Source organism: Ambystoma mexicanum, chromosome 2p (assembly GCF_040938575.1).
Source record: "Ambystoma mexicanum isolate Mex_15411 chromosome 2p, UKY_AmexF1_1, whole genome shotgun sequence".
Lineage (NCBI taxonomy): Eukaryota > Metazoa > Chordata > Amphibia > Caudata > Ambystomatidae > Ambystoma > Ambystoma mexicanum.
In genome coordinates, this window is record NC_090923.1 from 773,658,400 (window position 1) to 773,679,430 (window position 21,031).

The window sequence follows — 21,031 nt, forward strand, 5'->3', positions numbered from 1 at the left end:
GAAAAGGATTGAAAATTATTGTTTCTGATTTGGTGAAATTGGGAGTGATTGAACAGATTACAGGTAGTGTATGTAACAGCCCCATTCTTCCCACATACAAGAAAGGGGGTAACGAGGTATCGTACCATTTCATAATTGATCTCCGTGTACTGAACAAAGTGGTAGATCCCAAATTCCCGTTAGTGCCAGATGTCACTACGATCTTGACAATGATCCCTGCTTCGGCAGAATACTTTAGTGTTATTGATTTGAAAAAACGCTTTCTTCAGCATTCCAGTACACAAAAAAAGCAGGTATTTATTTGCCTTCACTTTAGGAGGACGATCATTCACATTCACATGCATTCCACAAGGCTATACTGAAAGTCCGAGTATATACAATAGAGCGTTGAAAGAGCAGTTGGACATGTTAGAATTACCAGCAGACTTTGTATTGTTACAATACATTGACGATTTACTAATCTCTGCTGATACGGAGGAGATATGTAAAAAAGGTATTGTTCTATTATTGACTCATCAAGCTACGCATGGCCATAAAGCAAGCATAAAGAAATTCCAGTACGGTCAGAAAGAAGTAGCTTATTTGGGTTACCTACTCTCAAAGGAAGGGAGAAGATTAACACCAGAGAGAATAAAAAGTATTTCTGGTATGCCTATTCCAACAACACAGAAAGGTTTGAGAGCGATAATAGGGATGGCTTCTAAAAACCATTTTGAGTTCTGCTCCAGTTTTGGGCACACCGAATTATGAAAAGGTTTTTAGGCTATTTGTGCATGATAATGAAGGATGCGCGTTGTCTGTTTTAACACAGGAAAAAGGTGGAAGAAATAGGCAGTGCGGCTATTTTTCTTCTGCGCTGCGTCAGTGAAACAAACAGAAGGGAAGGTTTTGGGGGCACACCTTAATTTTGATGGTGCCACATGCCATAGATGTTCTACTCAATAGAACACAGACGCAACACCTCACCTCTGCTAGATTCACTGGATATGAAATTGTATTGTTCGCGCCCAACATCCAAATTATGAGGTGTAGCGCTTTGAATCCAGCAGAATTTAGCCAATGCCTGGGGAAAACAGTGGTGGGACTGAATTGCCTCCCCATGATTGCCTAATGGTTACTGAGGAAGAAACAAAAGGGAGAATTGATTTGAGTGACACACCACTAAAAGAACCAGATGGGGAACTGTTTTGTGATGGCTCCTGTTTTAAACTACCTGACGGCACATCAACTGCCGCATATGCTGTTATGACATTAAAAAGTGTTGTGGAGAGTAAAAGAATTCCTTATAACACCGCCCTAGCAGCAGAGATAATTGCCTAATAACAAGAACTTGTGAAATTTCGAGCCAGTACGCCTTTGGCGTAGTTCATAATTTTGGCCGATTATGGGCCGAGAGGTTTCTTAACATCCCATGGGGCTAGAATTCAACATGGCCCTCTGATTGTGCAATTACTGTCTGCATTTACGTGTCCAAAACACCTGGCAATAGTGGAATGCGAGGCGCATAAAAAAGTAACATGTAAAGTGGGAGAAGGAAACGCATATGCAGACAAGATTGCGAAACAGACTTCCTCTGATTTGAGTACAAAAATGTTGACAGTAAAATCGGAGGAAGTGCACTGCATGATAGAAAATGTAATTGTGACTGTTAAAGAAATGCAGGTGGAAGCTACCGCCGATGAAATACAGGGAAGATGCATTACCAATAGCGTTACTGTGCATGCGAATGTCAGTGCAGGCCAGAACTGGGCTCTCCCCCTATGAGATCATAATGGGGAGACCGGCGAATGTGTGGTGCGCACCTAAGCCTAAAAGAATGAGAGAGGAGAATACCCTGTACTCAGCATTTACTGTAATTTGTTAGTAAAAAAACTGTGTTTGATTCATCAGCAGGTGCAGGAGGCATTACCGGTGCGGTATACTGGCCCAGGACATGCATTAGAGCCCGGAACCTGGGTGCTCATCAGAAATTATGAGCGGAAAACATCGCTGGCACCCAGGTGGTGTGGGCCCTCTCTGCTGGCCGACATCAATCGCATACCTCTGTGGCGCCCACCATCTTCTGTTGCGCCACAGCCTGCATTGTCGCCTGGGCACCCATCACCATCTGAAATTGTGCTCCAGGCTGACTCCAAGCTCGAGTAGGGCATGATACATTCATACAGTATATTCTTTGTACATGATAAGATGAGTCTGTTCCTAAACATTTGGTTTGGTCAGTTTGAGAATGTTTTGAATGGTGACAGTGGAATAGAGGACTAACACTGAGAAATGAGTGTCTCTTGTAGGTGCTTTGTTTTTGCTGTGCAAGCTACCACCATAAACACCTAGGACCAAAGCTTTCCCAGACGGTATCCCATCAGGTGAACCCATGGTAAGAAGATGAAAATAGGGTAGAGAGGTTAGGGTTACAGAGAGATTAGTACATGCGACTTAGTTAATAGAATCAGGATGTAGGCATAGTTTGTTTTGCTTGGATGTTAGGTATCATGAAAAATCTGGATGGAACAAGAGGAACCGAAGAAGCAACATTGTGCATTGTAGTGTATTAGTTTAGTTTTGGCCATTAGTTGGTGAAATTATTCCACTGTGAAATTATTTCATTAAGATTTGTTCGGGAACAGGTCTTGTGAGGAGAGACAAACAGCATGTGGGTATTGTGTTGTATTTATCCACCCATTGACTGCAAATGGCCATGCTGTTCTCTATGACCATGCCCACTCCTGCCCAGACGCACCAAAAAACACCCTCATGGGATTCCTTTGGGGTAGCTCTAATAAGCAGTAACATCAAACTGTGTGTTTTAAATAGCCTGCCAGTGTTATTTCCTAGCAGTCTTCTGAGAGTTAAGTCAGTGGGGGTCATAATGACCTTGGAGGTAACCATGCCACAATTTGCAGCATGTTTATCCCCTTAACGGGTGACGGGTCCGGGTTCCTGAAATGAGGAATTACCAGGCCATTCCAAATTTGGAGGACCGGTAATTCCTCATTCGAGGTACCTGGACCCGGTACATCCCCATTCCCATTCGAGCCCCCATAGGGCTCAATGGGAATGGGGAGGGAGCTAACAACGGGCCCGTTAATAACAGGCCCATTGTTAGCTACGTGGTCTGCTAGCGGGACCTGCTAAGGGCACCTGGTTCTACCAGGTGCCCTTTGCGGGTCCCGCAAGCAAACCCCGTAATGCGGCGGTAGGGGTTTAACTGGGTCGGCAGCTCTACGGGCCCCGTTAAACCCCTACTGCCAACCTCGTAATGACCCCCAATGTGCCACTGGTGTAATACAACATTTCTTAATCAAGTGTGCCTTCCACGAAATCGTTTGCAGCAGTGTTTCATTCCTTGCATTTAAGTTTGTTAGAACGCCAGTATTCGAAAAAACAACAGTTTTGAAACATGTATGTACTGGGTCATTACGACCTTGGAGGTAACCATGTCGCAATTTGCAGAATGGTTTCCCCCTTACCGGGTACCAGGTCCGGGTTCCTTAAATGAGGAATTACCAGACCTTTTTAACCTTGGAGGACCCGGTAATTCCTCATTCGAGGAACCCAGACCCGGTACATCCCCATTCCCATTCGAGCCCCCATAGGGCTCAATGGGAATGGGGAGGGAGCTAACAATGTTAATGTTAATAACAGGCCCGTTGTTTGCTCTCTGGTCTGCTAGCGGGACCCGCTAAGGGCACCTCGTTTTGCCAGGCCCCCTTTTCGGGTCCCGCGTGCAAACCTCGTAATGCGGCGGCAGGGGTTTAACTGGGCCGGCAGCTCTGTTAAACCCCTAACGCCAACCTCGTAATGACCCCCTGTGTATTTAATGTACATTTACCAGGTACTGCTTTTATATTCATATGTAAACACACCTTTCTTCAGTTGTTTTTATCTTACGGCTATGTAGCAACATTAAGGCAGTGCCTGGCAAATGCCTATCTCATGAGTACTGAAAAGCCATAACGATTGGCTTAGTCAATGCTTGATATTAAATGTTGGTAGTTTGGGAGATCCTGGGGCTGCCAGTGCCTATGCAAAAGTTAAAAGCTAGATCTAGAGTTGACCATGGAAAATGGTGAATGTGTTGAAGAAAGAGGAAAATAGGGAAATGAGAATGGGAGGTCAGATCAAATGGACAGCCAAACATGCATATCACTGCATGGCGGAAGATTTTATGCATATGGGCCAGAACTGGTTCATGTTGCTTCACCTTATATGTTGACCTGCTGTCTGCATTTGTAAAGGTGAGAGAGAATAAATAGATGGACATTAGAGCTATGAAAAATCCAAGTATGTTGGGGAAGTCGAGCGAGGAATGAAGTGGACCATATATATAATATTATAGAGAAGTAGACAAGTAGAGATAGATTCGCTGTTATACAAAGGTAGAGTTGAAGATAGAGTTGGGTTAAGATTAATAGCATTGATGTGTAAGTCTGTCTTCAATTCACAATGCAGCTGAGTGCCAAACAAAAACCTTAATTCTGAATGACTTCTTTGTGTTGGTGTTACCTGGTTAAGGGTACAGAAAGGGAAGACAAATGGTTAATCATGGGTGAAATAAATTAGGGGCCAGTGAAGAAAAGAATGTAGCACTGTATATTGCAGTTGTAGGGTCGAAAGTAAGACATATTTTTAGCGGAAATTAAGTTAAAGCGTCATAGCATAATAAGAAATTAAAAAAGGTTTAAGAGAAGAGGCATATTTAAGAAAAAAGAAGCTAACAAAGGGGAATAATGATTGTAAAAACATCAAAAAAGTAAATTAAAGAGTAATTTAAAACATAGCATCTCTTGGGGTGATCAGGAAAGGTCCCCATGATGAAGAGGGATTCATATTGCATGCACAACATCTGTGTTGGAGGGTGCAGCGAATACGGCACGATGTTGGAATTTCATAGGTATCCAGTGTAGGTAAATGTAAATTAGATATGTTACTTTAGGGCTACTTTTTGTTTAAGTGGATAGATATTAGATTTGCACACATGTAGAATGAAAAAATGCTAAAACCACCAAATTAAATATAAAAACTATTCAGACGTGGTGTATCTGATGCGACAGAGAGTTTCATAATGCGCATGAGGGGGGGGCCTCATTATGAGTAGGGCGGTAAGGGATACCGGGCACCGGTAAGGAGACCGGTGCCAGTAATCCCTTACCGCCCTACTACGAGTTCCCTTAGCGGGTCCCTCCTTTAACGCCTGGTCTGACCAGGCATTATGGACGGGACCAGGTAAGGAAAATCAGAGCCAATAACGGTACCGCAAATTGCCGTACCGTTATTAGCTACTTCCCCATTCCCATTGAGCCTTATGGGGGCTCAAATGGGAATGGAGAAAGGTTTTTTCAATGGGGACTTACCGGTGCCGCAAAGGTCGGACTACACCCGTAAATCCCCATTGAACGAGACCGGTGGTGGTACCGTTATTGGAGGCAGTCATGGCGCAAATAGCGCCATGACTACCTCCAATCTCGGAATGAGGCCCAATGTTTGTTATGTGCATCCTTGATGCTCATAGTCTTTCTCAGAAGTTTATAGGAGGTGTCTTATTGCCAATCCTATTACAGGTTGCCAATCTACTGTCAGGTGATGTGACATGTATACTCCTTGAACCTTTGAGAATGTAGTTAGTACACTTCTTGTTACTACACTTCTGTGGTAGGTAGCCATGTCTTGCACCTAGCCTGAGTTTGTTAGGTAGCCATATCGTGCTTCTAGCCTGATTGTTTTGGCAAACCATAAATCTTAATTGTCATTGGTTTAACTGTTGTGCCCCCATAGTAGACGCCTCTCCCTCTACCCAGGTGTCCCTAATCGAAGTGTTATTGCATTGACTGCTGTGCCCCTTTTTAGGCCTTTCTACCTCTATTCAGGTGTCCCAAGAGTAAGGTTGCTGCATTTACTGCTGTGGACCTGTATCCAGGTGCCCCAAATCTAGGTGTTACTGCATTGACTTGCTGGGCTCTCACACAATCCCCGGTAGCTAAGGTACCGGTCCCCTTTGAACAATTGCTGTGTCTCCAACCCAGACATATCCACCCACAGATGTTTTGCATTTGAGAGCCTGAAAGAAAATATCACTAAACTACCACGCTGCAAGGGTTTGCAAGCCCTGTTTCAACAACCACAACCAAAGGACCCCTAATATAAATAACAAAACAACACACAGGAGCCAGAAAAGAGAGAGCTGGAAACAAACCAAACCACGAAGGTCTTCAACCGAGATCCAGTACCTCACCAACTACAAACAACAACAAAACACAAACAACAAAGACTAAACCCCAACAACCAGGAAACACATCAATCCAAAGAGGATGCCCACTAAAAGGAATACAACCCACAACTCAAACACCATGTCTCACACATAAAATACAAAGAAGCCAGATCACATAACATAAATAATAAGGAAACTCAAACCGCTCAGGAAGGTGACGACCAGCATGATCCCACAATACCAAAAAACTGCCCAAAGAACAGCCCAGATGGCCCAAGGACACATACAAAGAACAGAGCAAAGACACACTACGCGGCCCACTAACTCTCCACATTCTAACTGCGCGGTAAGCAAAGACGGACCAGCAACAACGAATGGTCAAGCAATAAGCGCTACTAAAACAGAGCCCACCAGGACACCAGATGCACCATGGAAAGTAATATACCACCCCAACCTGGTCTACACCATGGAAAATACCCCATCCAGGATCAGGGACAAACTGGAATCCATTACCCTCAACACACCCTACATCACCAAAGACTGGAACAACGGATGGGTACCAAAACTACTCACCAACTGGAACAAACCAAAACCAACCAATCCTCCCATAAACCTTATCAGTCTACTTGACGAAGAGAACAACCACCAAAGAACCAAACCTCCAAACAAGTTCAACCCAGAAAATCCCACCAGCAACGGAATCTCAACCTACAACTCACCAAAAAGAACTAACAACCCAAACAACAACCTGAAAGTAAAATCAAACAAACTAGACTGCAGCCTTCTCCATGTTGATCCATGACAAACCATTCAATAGAAATCCATGACCTTATAAGCGAAGGAGGCACAGACATGGTCTTTCTTACAGAAACCTGGTTATCAGATAACTAAAAAGCCATCCAGAACAAAGCGATACCGGGCAATTATAAACTAACACACGCTAACAGCGAACACCGAAGAGGAGGTGGAATCGCAATTATACAAAAATGACACATCCAAGCATCTCAACTCAACACAACCAACATAGAAGACTGTGAATCCCTCCTCATCAAAATAGAGCTCAACAGCAAACTAACATAGTATTCCTCCTGATCTAGAGACCACCTTATTACAATCCCAACTTTTCAACAAAACTATTGGACGTGACCACCATTTTATCAACCTACCACGACAACCTAGTCATACTGGGAGACTTCAACATCTGTTTGAAAAAGAAAAGAAATTCACTGCTAACTGACTCTGGAAACTTGTTCTTCAAGCAAATAGTAAATGTATCCACCCACAACGCTGGACACACCCAAGATGCAATTTTTTGCAGGGAAGTACTATGCATATCCGCGCCACCTACACCAATGTTATGGAGCGACCACTACTTGATACCATTCTACATCACATCCCAAAACCACATACAAGACAGAAAGGAAATACTCCATACCAGCAAGAAAAGGAACTGGACGAACCTAGAGCTAGAAGCCCTAACAAACCTTCTAGACTCAACCCTCGCAAGTGAAACAGAAGCCACCGAAACAACCATTTCCACAGCAGAAGATACCCTCAACAGTTGGATCACCAAGGCCCTTGATGAATTGGCACCAGCAAAAACATTAAAAGCTACAACAAAACAACTGTCAGCAAATGGTTCAGAGAAGAACTGAAAGAACTGAAGAAATCAAACGCAAAATGGAAACGAAATGGCGAGAACAATACAGCTGACAAGACAAAATAAAATACCAAAGACAATTCAAACTATACAAAGCACCAGTCCTCACAGCAAAAAAGTGCTATTACGCCACAAGAATCAGCAAACAATCCACAGAATGAATTCTTCAAAATCATCAAAGAGATAAAAAAAAACTCTTCCTGTAAGAATTCCATCATCCTGACGCAAACACTTTGTGACAACCTCACAAACCTCCTAAAATCAAAAATAGATACAATCCAGGAGACAATCATCCTAGCCTGGGAAAATACAACCACAAATGCCGGACCACTGACACCAGGCAAAATGCAGATTACGGCTAAATTCACCTGCCTATAACCAATTACAGATGAAACCTTTGCCACTTTGATCAAGGACACCAACCGTGCAGGATACCCAGCGGACCTTTGCCCCCCTCACACCTACAAAGGAATCCTCAACCTCAGATCCCTGGCAAAACACTTCCGGAACCTAATGAATCTATCACACAAACGAGGAATAGTACTGTCCTCCTGAAAATCAGTATACATTAAACAGCTGATAAAAAAAGAATCAGAAAGCGCAGAAGACCCAAGAAACTACAGACCGATATCCAACCTGCCCTACCCAGGAAAGATCCTGGAGAGCCACGTGTACCAAACCCTTCTTAAATATGTTTAAACAAGCTGAATACTTGACCGATCACAAATTGGCTTCAGACCAAGTAGATAAACAGAATCAGCACTCCTATCAAAATGGGATGACCTGAAAATAAATGCAGATGCTGATGCCGAATTGGCCCTCATACTGTTGGACATATCAGCGGCATTTGACACAATCAGCCATGCAACACTGATTAAAAGATTGATGGAATGTGGCATACAGAAATCCACACTAAAGTGGCTTACCTCATTCCTGACAAAACAAACTAAAAGAATGTACCTACCACCCTTCATCTCAAACAACAGATGTGGAATCCCACAGGGATCCAGACTCTCTCCTCTGCTCTTCATCATCTACATGTGCCCACTGATGAAAATCATTCAAACTCACAGACTTACACTACAATTACAAAGACAACCCAGAAGTGATTGTGAAAACAAACAGAAACCAGGAACAAAATAACAGCCTGAACAATTGCCTCACAGACATCTACAACTGGAGAACAACGAATAACCTTAAACAAAACTTGGCAAAAATGGAAATAATGCTGTCATCCGCAGGTTTCAACAGAGAGAACCCACAACTAAACTGGCCGACCAGCATGGGAACGAAACCAGAGACCACCGACATAGTAAATAACTTAGGAATACTCATGGATAGTGGACTATCCCTGGAACTGCAAGTCAACGCAATCACCAAAGAATGTTTCTTTCTCCTACGACTGCTGAGAGGATTACTACCCAACCATTCCTTCCCTCAAGGAATCCTCCTCATATCCATGATAGAATTGACTAGGCAAAAAGCCTCTACAAATGATTGCCAGAAACACTCATCAAGAATCTCCAAAGGGTGCAAAATACTGCAGCCAGGATCCTATTAAGAATAAACAGAAGAGACCAGATCACTTCAGCAATGAAAACCCTATACTGGTTTCCAGTATAAAAGTGCTTTAAATTCAAGCACTCTACATTGCCCACCAATCCTTGCACAGACAAGATTCTGAATTCCACCAAGACAAGATTTGCCGGTATCACCCAGGAAGGAACCTGATATTCAGCAACGACCTACAAATAGAGGCAAAACATTACAAAAAAATAATATTTGGCAGACAATGTTCGCATGTAAAATTGCTAACATCTGGAACCCCATGCCCAAACGAATTAGAACCACGGAAGACCACATCACCTTCAGGAAATGGCTCAAAACCTGACTTTTTAACAGACCATGACAACCTCAAAGGACACAGGCAACAATAACACCACAGACAGACGACTAGAGTGGAGACGAGATTTGCCGAAGAACCACGACCAATAACAGGGCTAGATACCATCAAGCAGCAGCCAAGCTACACATAAACAAGTCAAGAATCAAATATATTATTTTTAAAACCTTTACTTATTATTGGCAATTTAGAGTACAACAGATGGCATATGATCTCAAACAGTTATTGTTTGTGCATAACAAAAATACATAATAGCATGAAACAGTGTATTGTGGATAATCTTGTTCTGGCAGACATATTCATCACAGGTTCAGGGATACTGTATATCAGGTGTGTCCTAGACAGTAGTTTCAAATGTGGCCAAGTAGGAATGGAATTCCATCAAGATATCAAAGGGTCCAGATGAGGAAGTAAGGGTGCAAACATATCGGTCTTCGTTTTTTGAGCCCAAGTCAATGCTATCAACTATTCTTTTTTTATCTTTCCATTTTAAAAGGATAGCTCTCTTGGTGAGCATGCAGCCCATATTTTCGAAGTCCTGGAGTCTTTCACTTTGAATTTCCGGCTATATACTGAATAATGCTCTGTGTGAGTTTGTGCCACAGGGGAGCTCACCACTCCGGATAAGGTACCTAGAATTTTATCCCACAACTCATTTAGCTGGGCACATGCCCAGAACATGTGAAGGTGACCCGCAGGTATGGGTTGCCATCTGGACCAGCAATGTTCCACCTATGGGGACATCTTGGTCAACCTGGCAGGTGTATAATATAGTATATTCAGTAATTTAAACTGCATGAACTTAAATCTGAAGTTTAGTGATACTTTCCTGGTGAGTTTACACATATGCCCCCATTGGGCGTCAGTGAGGTCAGAACCCATTTCTTTAGACCGCTCATCCCGTGCACATGTAGTGGGGGAAGCCATTGTTTCCAGCATCAGTTTATGAAGAGTAGAGAGAATGTGTCTGCAATCCCCAGAGTTAGCAATGTAGGCCAGGATAGGCATCTCAGGGGCTTTACAGGGCTATTCGGGGCATCTAGCTGACACTGCAGCATGGATCTGTAGTATTGGAGGTGCTCCCCACCCGATGACACATGCCCCGGTTTCCATGTAGAAGGTGTAATGAATTTACCATCCGGGAACAAATCTGCCAATGCTCTATATCCCAATCCCTCCCATCTCAACTGAACTGCCCTATCCCATGTTGGTTTCAGCTCTGGGAATTTCCACAAAGGGAGCCATTGATAATATGGGCAAACAACACCTATAAGGGTTAATAATGACCGCCACGCTCTAAGTGTGGAGGCGACCGCGTTGTAAGGACAGCCATCTTTATATTGTCGGTCCATTAATAAAGTTCTTAGATCTGAATTACCTGAAGCCAGCATTTCCAACTTACCATGAGGGGTGGGGTGCTCCATGGGATACCAGAATGTGGCAAATTGTGCTTGGGCAGCTGTCCAGTACAGCTCCAAGTGTGGTGCTGTGAATCCACCTTTCTCGTACACAAGGGTCATCTCCAACCATTTCATGCAGACTGCCCCTGCATGCCACAGAAGTGCGCTAGGAGATCATGCATCGTGATGAAGTAGGGTTTCCCCGGCCAGATTGGGGCATTGGCGAACGTCTAGAGTATTTTGGGAAGCAGCGTCATTTTGATCAGTGATAAATTAGCTGCAGCAAAAATAACTATATAGAGGAGCACTCAGGGTGTAAGAGGTTTTAAGGTTCTCAAGATATGGTACCTTACACATTAACAGCTTTCAATGATGTTTAGGTGCCACAGATGAGGATCTTGGGCTACAAGATCGATAAGCGAAACAACGGAGAAATGAGTGCCACCAAGTACGGTGGAACTAAAGATCTGTGCACACTATTGTAGCAAAAAACAATGCTAAAAGAAGTTCAATGTAATAAGGGATACAATGTTTAATATAGTAAAGAGATAAATAAACAGATTCACAAACATGGTAATAACGATATTCATAAAGTCAATTCATGCTTCTTAATTCATTGTACACTTCAGACAACAAAGTGCTTGCAACAAAACAAGAATTCAAATATACAATCATCACAATTTCAAAATCAAATTATATTCAATGAGAACAGAATCGTTCAGAGTCCATTAATGTGAGATAAGTCCAGATATACATAAGGGTGATTTCAAAGTGTATCTCTATGTCTCTATACGACGCGCTCTGGGCTTGCTTGACCTTCATCAGGTATGCATATTCAAACATTTCTGAAAATTAAATGAATAGAAATAAAAATATATAAGTCTATTTGTACAGAAATGTCTCATTTAGTGTATTTTAATCAAAGTTGGTATTAAAACCTACTAACCTTAGTGTTCTGGCGGGGACGCCTGACTGAAGCTTGATAAATTCTATTCAACTTGTGTGTTGGTCTTATCTCGAAATTCGAGTGTAAGATCTGAAAATAAGTAAAAGTGACCTCCATGAGTTTAATCATGTAGCTTGGGCTAGAATTGGGAACAGTCGCTATGACATAGACTTATCTATAGATAGAATTGGTACCAGTCGCTATGATATAGCGCTGTGTCCCAATTCTATGGCCTGTGTTGTTATAGTGCACAAACGTTAAGAGTTAAGATTAGGAAATGCTCACCTCAATGAAAATGCACTGGCTGTAGGTGGGTTGTAACAAGAGTCAAACTTTAGTGTCTGCCTGGGCTCAAGAACGAGGTATTGTCAATGCTCTTATTTCTTGCTTGTTTCTGCTGCACGGAGTTACCCTAGTAGATGGGTATGCCTAAAAGCAGTAATCCCTACTTAGTAGAAGACTCACAATATTTTATTATAACATGGTACAATTCGTATTTCTTCATACATGTTTGAACCTTATTATCCATGTGTGCACAACATCTAAGTTCACTACTTCCCGTTTCTGCGCTGTGCGTGTTTCTTTTTCAGGAGGTGCAACTGTGTTGTCTGGTTGCTGTCACGCCCTTGGCAATTACGAAATGTCCTTACATTAAATCTGAAATGGAAAGATACGGGGATGTATCTCTTGGACTGCCGTGTCCATTGGGTTTAGTGGGGCATTTTAAATTCATATTCTTACCTAGTGCTGGCTCACGGCGGTCTTACATTTCTTCGCATTCTTTGCGTTCAATGCTCACTGTGTTGATCCAAGTTACTATGGTAACCGGTGGGCATGTGCACAGGCTTAAACACTGAGGCTATAGGTGAAAGTAATTCAGTGACGTCGCGTGCAGAATGCCATGTTTGAATTGCATATAAACTGCATGATTCTTTACTGTTGTGCCCCCATCAATGATGTGAGGCTGCAATATAATATGTATGTGATGTCTCTTCAATGTATTCATGACATGGTACTCGTACTGTACTCGATCTGTAATTATGGACTTCACGTTTGGCATGAACATTTTCAAGTTGTAATGAAATCAGAATCCATTGCCGTGTTCCATTGCCAACATTTGTAGTGTTTGCCTACAAAGATTCCTCTCAGAAGTTACAATAAACAACATAGATCCCACTCCATGTTCATCCCGTTAGGGGGCATGGAGTTAAGACGATCAATTCAGTAGTTTTTGTGCTGCAGTAGCAACCTATTTAGGTTGCCCACTCTAGGCTGCAGGGGACAAGGGGCAGAGCTTTCCTTTTAATACGTTTGTTTTCTGTATGGGTCCTGATTGCATCATAGTTGTCCCGGAGTAAGGAGGCACGGATTCTAGAAACCAGCACCCCCAGATTTTTAAAGTGGTCAGGGAACCAGCGAAGAGGGAAGGTGTCACGGTACTACTGGGTACTAAGAGCGAAAATTTCAGACTTGGACAGGTTAATTGTAAAGCCAGAGACTCCACGAATAAGCTTAATGTCATGGAGAATAGGGTCAAAGTTAGTATGAGGGCACTGACATATAAGAGCACATCGTCTGTGTATAGGGATATGATCTTGGTAGGGCCAGCTAAGCGGATACTGCGCTGCCCATGGTGTTTCCTGATATAATATGCCATGGGTTCAATGGCCAACGTGAATGGGATAGGGGAAAGTGGGCAAACCTGTCCCGTGCCTCTTCCCAGTTAGAATTTTTCGAATGTACATGAGTTGAACAGAACTTTAGCTAGTGGTTGTGTGTACAGTTACTTAATATATCGAGTCATGTTGGGACTCATCCCCACCCTTTCCAGTATAGCCAATAGGTACTCCTACAACACCATATCGAAGGCCTTCTGAGCATCAATAGTTACCACCATTGCTTTGGGCCCTGGGTCTATTCTGGCCATTACATTGAACAGCCGCCTTACGCTTTGCACCGTGGATCTTCCCGGGATAAATCCCCCCTGATCAGGATGGACCAGATGTAGCATCAACGGGAGGAGATGGTGGGCCAGGATCTTGGTGCATAGTTTAGTGTCACAGTTAATGAGGGATAGGGGCATGTACGATCCGCAGTTATTGCCTGGTTCGTCAGGTTTAAGGAGTACCATGATCACAGCCTCCTGAAGTGACTTGGGCAGAAGGGACTCTCAAAGGGCTTTCTCCTGCACTAATAACAAGTTGGGGGCTACTACAGTCACAGATTCCTAATAAATCTCAGGGGTAATGCCATCCGGGCCCGGGGCCTTCCCTTTGGGCAAACCAGTAATGACAGATATCATTTCTTCCAGTGTGACAGGGCGCACAAGTATTTCCCTGGTTTGGGAGCTAATACATGATACCGGGGCATTCCGAAATAATGTGTGTATGGTCTGTGCACCGCATAGTTGTTTGGTGGTATATAATGTGCTGTGAAAGTCACGAAAAACCCCAGCCACTTCTGCGTCTGCCCATTTAGTATTCTCCTGCTCATCTAGGAAGCTACCTACCTGAGACCGCCCCATCACAGCCCGGTCCACTCTTGCCAATGTCTTCCCTATACTTCCTGGCCACCTAAGGGTGGGAGAATGAACACATTTCCCTAGAGGAATGGCCTTCAAATTTTTCCAGCTCCCCACATATTTGTGCCAGCACCATGGGATCAGAGGATTTGCATTAATCTATTTCAAGCTTTTTTAGTGCTCTTTCAGACTTCTCCAAGTCTTTCTGTATGCTTTTAAGAAACCCAGCCTCTTTTGACATCGCATATACCTTAAAGACCTGCTACCGAATGCCATGGGATGTGGAGCAGAGAGCGTTACAGGTAAAGAAGGTCTCTATGTCAGCCTTAATGTCAGCACGGAACACTATGTACTCCAAAGCCGCTGGCTTGAACCTCCAGGTACAGACCGCACGTATGCCTCAAATATTTATTATTAATATCAACAGAGAATGGTCACACAATGTATGCAGTCTGAAGTCAGCTTCAAGTACTTTCCCCATTAGTGAATTAGACAAAAGGAACAAATCAATCCGAGAGGACACGTCGTGAACCGAGGAGTAGAAAGTGTATTCGCTTGACTAAGGATGAACTATACGCCATGCGTCACATAAGCCAAGTGATTGGATGAGGGACTTCAGTCTACGGGCGGCTCTGGATTGGGGGCGAGATGTTGTGTTTGTTAGAGCAGCCTAGGATCAGGTTCATGTCTCTGCCCCATATTTGTGGTATTCCAAGGTACCCCGCTAAAATATCCCCTATGTGGTCAAAGAACTCAGGGAGTCGATGTTGGGACAATATGTATTCACAAGTACCAGTTCGGTTCCCTCCCGAGTGCAGTGAACCACCACGTATCTCCCCTCGGGGTCGATGTACACTCCTATTTCCAATCACTTTAGGGACTTTTGTATGAGAATTAGGACTCCTCTGGACTGAGAGGAGTATGAGCTGAAGTATCAGTTCTTCCCCCACAAAAAGGCAATGTTGCGACATGTACTTTCATTATCATGGGGTTCTTAGAGGAACACAAAATTTGCTCTATGTCTTTGTAAATAGGATATTATTTTGCGAGTTTTAGTGAAGTTCCCTAGGCCCTGAATATTCCAACTAAATATTTTCAGCTGTTGTGCCATGACCCTCATAATAAATCATATTGTACACTGAATTTAGCATCGGTATATCTATTTATGCACTATAGAACAAAAACCTCTGAGTACTCAATCACCAATTCTTTAACTGTTTTCTCCCCCTGTCCCCCTGTATTGTGCAACTGGTGCTCAACTATCTGGCGGGCCTCGTCCAAGGACCCTGAGCCCACCTCCCACACTACCTCCCCCAACCCCTACCTCTCCCAACTCAGCAGTGTATCTACCCCATGTCCCACCCTCCAACTGGCCCCTTGTTTCAACAAGGCACATGGAGCATTTTCCCCAGATTCATACTAAGCAACTGCAATGAGGTGCACTATTACCGTGCAACGTATTGCCATATATCTAGAATAGCACGTCCATTGCGTAAAGAAGGACAAGATGGTAAGTACTATGCATATGCTACTATTGACACGTATTACCTTTGGGATCATTGAAAATGAGGCAGGGTTACATATACAATTAAACAGATGCATTCTTATTCCACAGGTCCAACAGGAGGATTATTTAAAGGGATCTGTGCTTCTATGAACTTCACTGCTTCACTCAGGACCATAAAAAAGTAAAGTTTGCCCCAGAACTGGAGCTTCAGACGCACCGGGAACAGCATAGCGTACTGGATGTTACGCTCTCGAAGCATTTTCTTTACCCCTATGAACTGCCAGCATTCCTGTTGCACCGGGATGGAAAAGTCGTGGAATATCCAGATGATTTGGGTGCCAAGTCTCAGTTCTTTCCTTTTTTAGAGCCAGATGAAGAAGATGGTCTCAGTCTCGATAGCTCAGTACTTTCGCAATAATGTGCCTGGGATTGTCTCCTGGTTTGGGTCTAGGGGATAGGTCTTGGTGGGCCCGCTTTAAAGCGAAGAAAGGGGAAATGTCTGGGTGGCCCAGCAAATCTTTGAGTAGGTTTTCCACAGCCAACTCCATGTCTCCGGTTAGGGCTTCCTTGGGGACCCCGACAATGCAAATGTTAATTCTTCGTAAGCGTGATTCGAGGCCCTCACATTTGTTTTTGACATTTTTTATGTCTTTGGTGAGAGTAGTAACCGTTTACTGAAGAGTATGCAGGTTGTCCTCATGTGCCCCTATTCTAGTCTCCACCTCGGTGATCCGATCTCCCTCCCTAGCCAACTGGTTTCACATTGAAGCCACATTCGCCGTAATGTCATCTAGCTTCTCATGCATTGCGGCAAATCCCTTTGCCATTGCCTCCATTACGTTTGTCAGGTCTGCCGTGAGTGGGGGACCAGGGGCTGGGGGGGCTAGGATCAACTGGGCCTGGCTCGACTGTCCCTATTCCTCCCTGGGGGAAGATTTAGAAAATTTGTCCTTGGCACCTGACTTCTTTCCTTCTCCTGAACCCTTAGTCATGGCTGACAGCCGGGATCTTGTTCCGGGGGACCAACAACACCAGGTAGGTGTTGTGTAATCAAGGACGATGTTTAACTGGGTGTACCAGCAGAATCAGAGGCTCCGTATTCCACCCCCAGTTTTCTGTTCTGGCCTCTCTCCCACCGCTGAGGCATGGCTCGAATGGGAGTTAGCAGCATGGGATGAGCAAGAGGCACGGTATATGCACCATGTGACAGGCGAGAGGGGTCCGGATCCTGAAGGTTGCCAGCGTGTTCCCTGTTATCCTGTCAGAGTGGGGAGCGGGGTTCCACCCCCACCAGAGCTTGCACAGACTGCCCAAGCTGCCCCACGAGCCCCGAGCACTCGATTTGACTTGAATCCAAGAGGGAGACCTCCAAGATTTAGGGGATTTGAGCCGGGTGGAAATGTACTACCACCCTCCCGGGGGAGACTAGGCAGGATATAACAGGTTGGAGGATTGTCCACGCTGTGACCGTGCCACCAAGGAGGTGGCCGCAGCCTGTAGGGGCTATTCCTGATTGTCAGCCAGGCCCAGGGGCCACTCAGTCCATCTGGGGGGATGTTCCACACCCCGCACCCTGGGTAGGGGGGAGAAGCCTCTACCAGCGTGCAGCAAGACCGCCCCTTCCACGCGGCCCGGTCCAACAAAGCAGGGTATATAATCCTCACAGCAGGGAGGGTAAGAACCGGCTGGCGTCAGGCCACCTGCAACCTGCTTGGGTGTCCGTCCAGGCTGGTGTCTGGCCCCTGAGGGCTCCCGGGATGATCTGGCAGCTGAGTCAAGGTGCTCACCTTAATTTGCCGGCTTGGAAGTGGGCACGCCACGCCCGATGCTCCGGTGTCTGTACAGCATTGATGAGCCAGGCCAGCCTCAGCAGGCCTAATATTTCTCTGCAAGGAGGCAGCACAGGATTGTGACGGGCCAACCAGCCCCCCAGAGGGTCTCAAGGACAAGGCGTATGGCATGGGCAGGTTGATTCCACGAGGGACTCTGGCCCAGGGTCAGCTTTCTGTGTAAGAGCCTGCCGATCGGGGCTCAGCGTTGAGGTCGCTGGTCCAGCATTTATCTGTAGAGTTGTGACAATGATCCCCCAGCCACAGGGACAGCGTGGGCAGCACAGGGAGTCGAGTCAGGACATGTGTGATCACCATGCAAGACAGATCAGGGACGCTCCACACAGTTGGCCATATCTCACCCTCCGGAGCTGCAGGGATCCCAAGCTTTGGCACATGTATGCCCTGGAGGTTCATAGGCTCTGCTGCATAGGGGTTGCTTAATTATTGTCAGATTGCAGTGTCTTCTTTATCAATATGCACACCATAGCACAGAGCTCAACAGCGCCCCCACCAAGAATCTATGTTCACACCCATCTCTAATATGCTGAAGCACACCTAGAATTAACCACCCACATAGTCCATAAAACCATCAACAATGCAACTATACACCAAGACACCGGATAACATTACAGCTTTTGCCAACCATGACACTGGATCTCTTTTGGACACTATCTAACCAGTGTGCATAACCAATCCCACCACAACCAACACACAACACTAACTAACACAAAAGACTACCACACACACATGAAGCACTGAATCTTACCCTTATGATTACAGCACATGCGGCATCCTGCACAAACTCCCACATGCAAAACAACACTCACAGAAGCCAGTTCCTCCTAGTTCTGAACCTATACTCTCACCCTATCCTCACTAACTTCCGCACCATCCCCTCTTGCAGAGCCTTGCAAGCACCTGGAGACTGTCCCCCGGTGGTAGTCATGCACAGTATAAATCAACATAGCATAACATATCTTCTGGCACCCACCCACTGATTCACGGCCAGCATCTTTATAAGCATTCTGTCTTTGACAGCCTTGTGAGTAAATCATCTGTCTGGGATGATGAACAACTCTATTCTCTAACGAACCATGAGATGGCTCTTCCCCCCTGTTTCAATTTATACTTAGTCTTATGATCATCGGTTCATCTTTGCTGGAGGGCGTCGGAAGTAATTTGTCTGTTCAGGCTGAAGTAGAGACTGCAGCATGTTTCATTACTACCTTTCTTTGATTGTGGGTTTCATCAAGCTCTGTCATAGCTTTGTTAGTATGCTTACAGGATTCTGTTATTGTTACATTTCTCAGGAATGTACACGAGGATTAACCCATGGTTTTCACAGTTTGGTTTTTTGGTTTTCTTATGTTGATTCCCAGTCCCCTCCCTAGTTAAACCAGTATCAGGTACAACACCAGCTTCTTCCACTAGATCGCATAGCTTGGCCATGGCCATTCTTGCAGGGCCCTGAATGTGTCAAGCTCAATGTTGACATGACAGTGTCCTGGACATGTTTTGTTTTACACTTTTTATTTTTCCCACACATTACATGACCTGACTGGGCCGCACAGTATTCTTCCTCTTGTCCATTTAGCTGGTTTTCCACAACAGACAAATCAACCTCAATAATCTGGACGTCATGATCACTTGTGTTCACATCTATAACCGAGTTCTTTCCCACATCTGCGCAAAACCAATTCCCCTTGTAAAAGTATTTTGACGTACAACATTCAAATAATCTTTCCTATTATGTGGCGCAGCAACGTACCACTCCTCAAGATCTTCCACCTTAAGCTTGATTTCATTAAGTCTCAAGGTTTGGGCCTTCAACTAGTCCCGTATGTTATCATACATTTTGACAGAAAAACATATAAGGGCAGAGATAGTGGGGGAGGTTAGCCTAATTCGTTCACACACCTCTATTAAGTTATGATGAATTGACCCCCTGCTCTCTCATTTAGTCCATCCTTTCCGTCCACCGTTTCAACTGAATTGTCTAGGTCTATAAGATCTGTCCACTCTGTGGGAGAGCCTGGTTCTAATTTACCATGTGTCTGGTGTTCATCCTCCCTTCTCAGGTTCATCTCACTCTCACACTCATCACTGCATTCACATCTACGTTCATCTATGCACCCTTCCATGCCTCCTTTGATACATCTACAAATTCAATCATACGAAAGTAATTAATGTGGGAACATTCTATTTTGTGTCAGGGCACTGACAGTCTTGACTGAACGCATTTCAGTGCTAGTTCCAGATTTGGGGAAAAAGTGATTTTGTGTCCAGCTATTGGAGAGCAGACTGATAATGTGACTGCATCTGACTTGTTCACCAAATATAAGTATGACTGCATTACATTTCTGCCAGGCGCAAAAAAGTTCTGTCGCAATTCAGCCACCAATGCATCGTCAGATAGCCCATTCAGTCAAGCCTTCTTTAGTCTTGGTTTTTTGCTTTTCATTACTATTTTCCACAAATGGCTTTCCTGATTAGAACTGATTAGTTCTACGTTCGCTGCTATATTTGCTTCGCTTTTGGAGCTGGTGCACAGTAATGCCTTCGCTACCCAGTAATGCGACTAGCAGTAGTATTAACGAAAAGACACGGAACACTTGACGCACACGGCTGCAGGAATTTATCGAAAGTGATTTTGAAATTACCAGTCAAATTAAAAAAGGACACACTAAATCCCACGCGTCATAGTTCCAGCAAATTAACAAAGGTTTACATTCAATATGCTGCTCTTAATAAAGAAGAAAGCAAAATTGCACATTTACTGCGTCAGTCTCCAGTATGTTGTTGAGGATTATTTTGGTATCCTAAAACCTCTAGAGCGCCGGCACAGTGCAGCACGCAGCGGACCACAGCAGACCACTCTTGCCGCCTCTCTCTGCGCCAGAAAGTAGTATAAGAGGCTTCTCATATCCACTTCCTCAAAACCAGACATGCCTAGCTAAATAAGCACTGAAGAAACACTCCTTTAGATGTCTGTAACAGTCTCCAGAGCAGGCAACTCTCAGCGCCTCTCTTCGTGTAGTGCTCCGTGCTAGAATATAG

General features: G+C 44.4%; 1 protein-coding gene across 1 annotated transcript in view; it reads right to left on the reverse strand.

The window, feature by feature from the left end:
* Nucleotides 1–21,031, reverse strand: part of LOC138566778 (cytochrome P450 2G1-like) — a 687,553-nt gene that overhangs the window by 571,070 nt on the left and 95,452 nt on the right. The window lies entirely within an intron of this gene.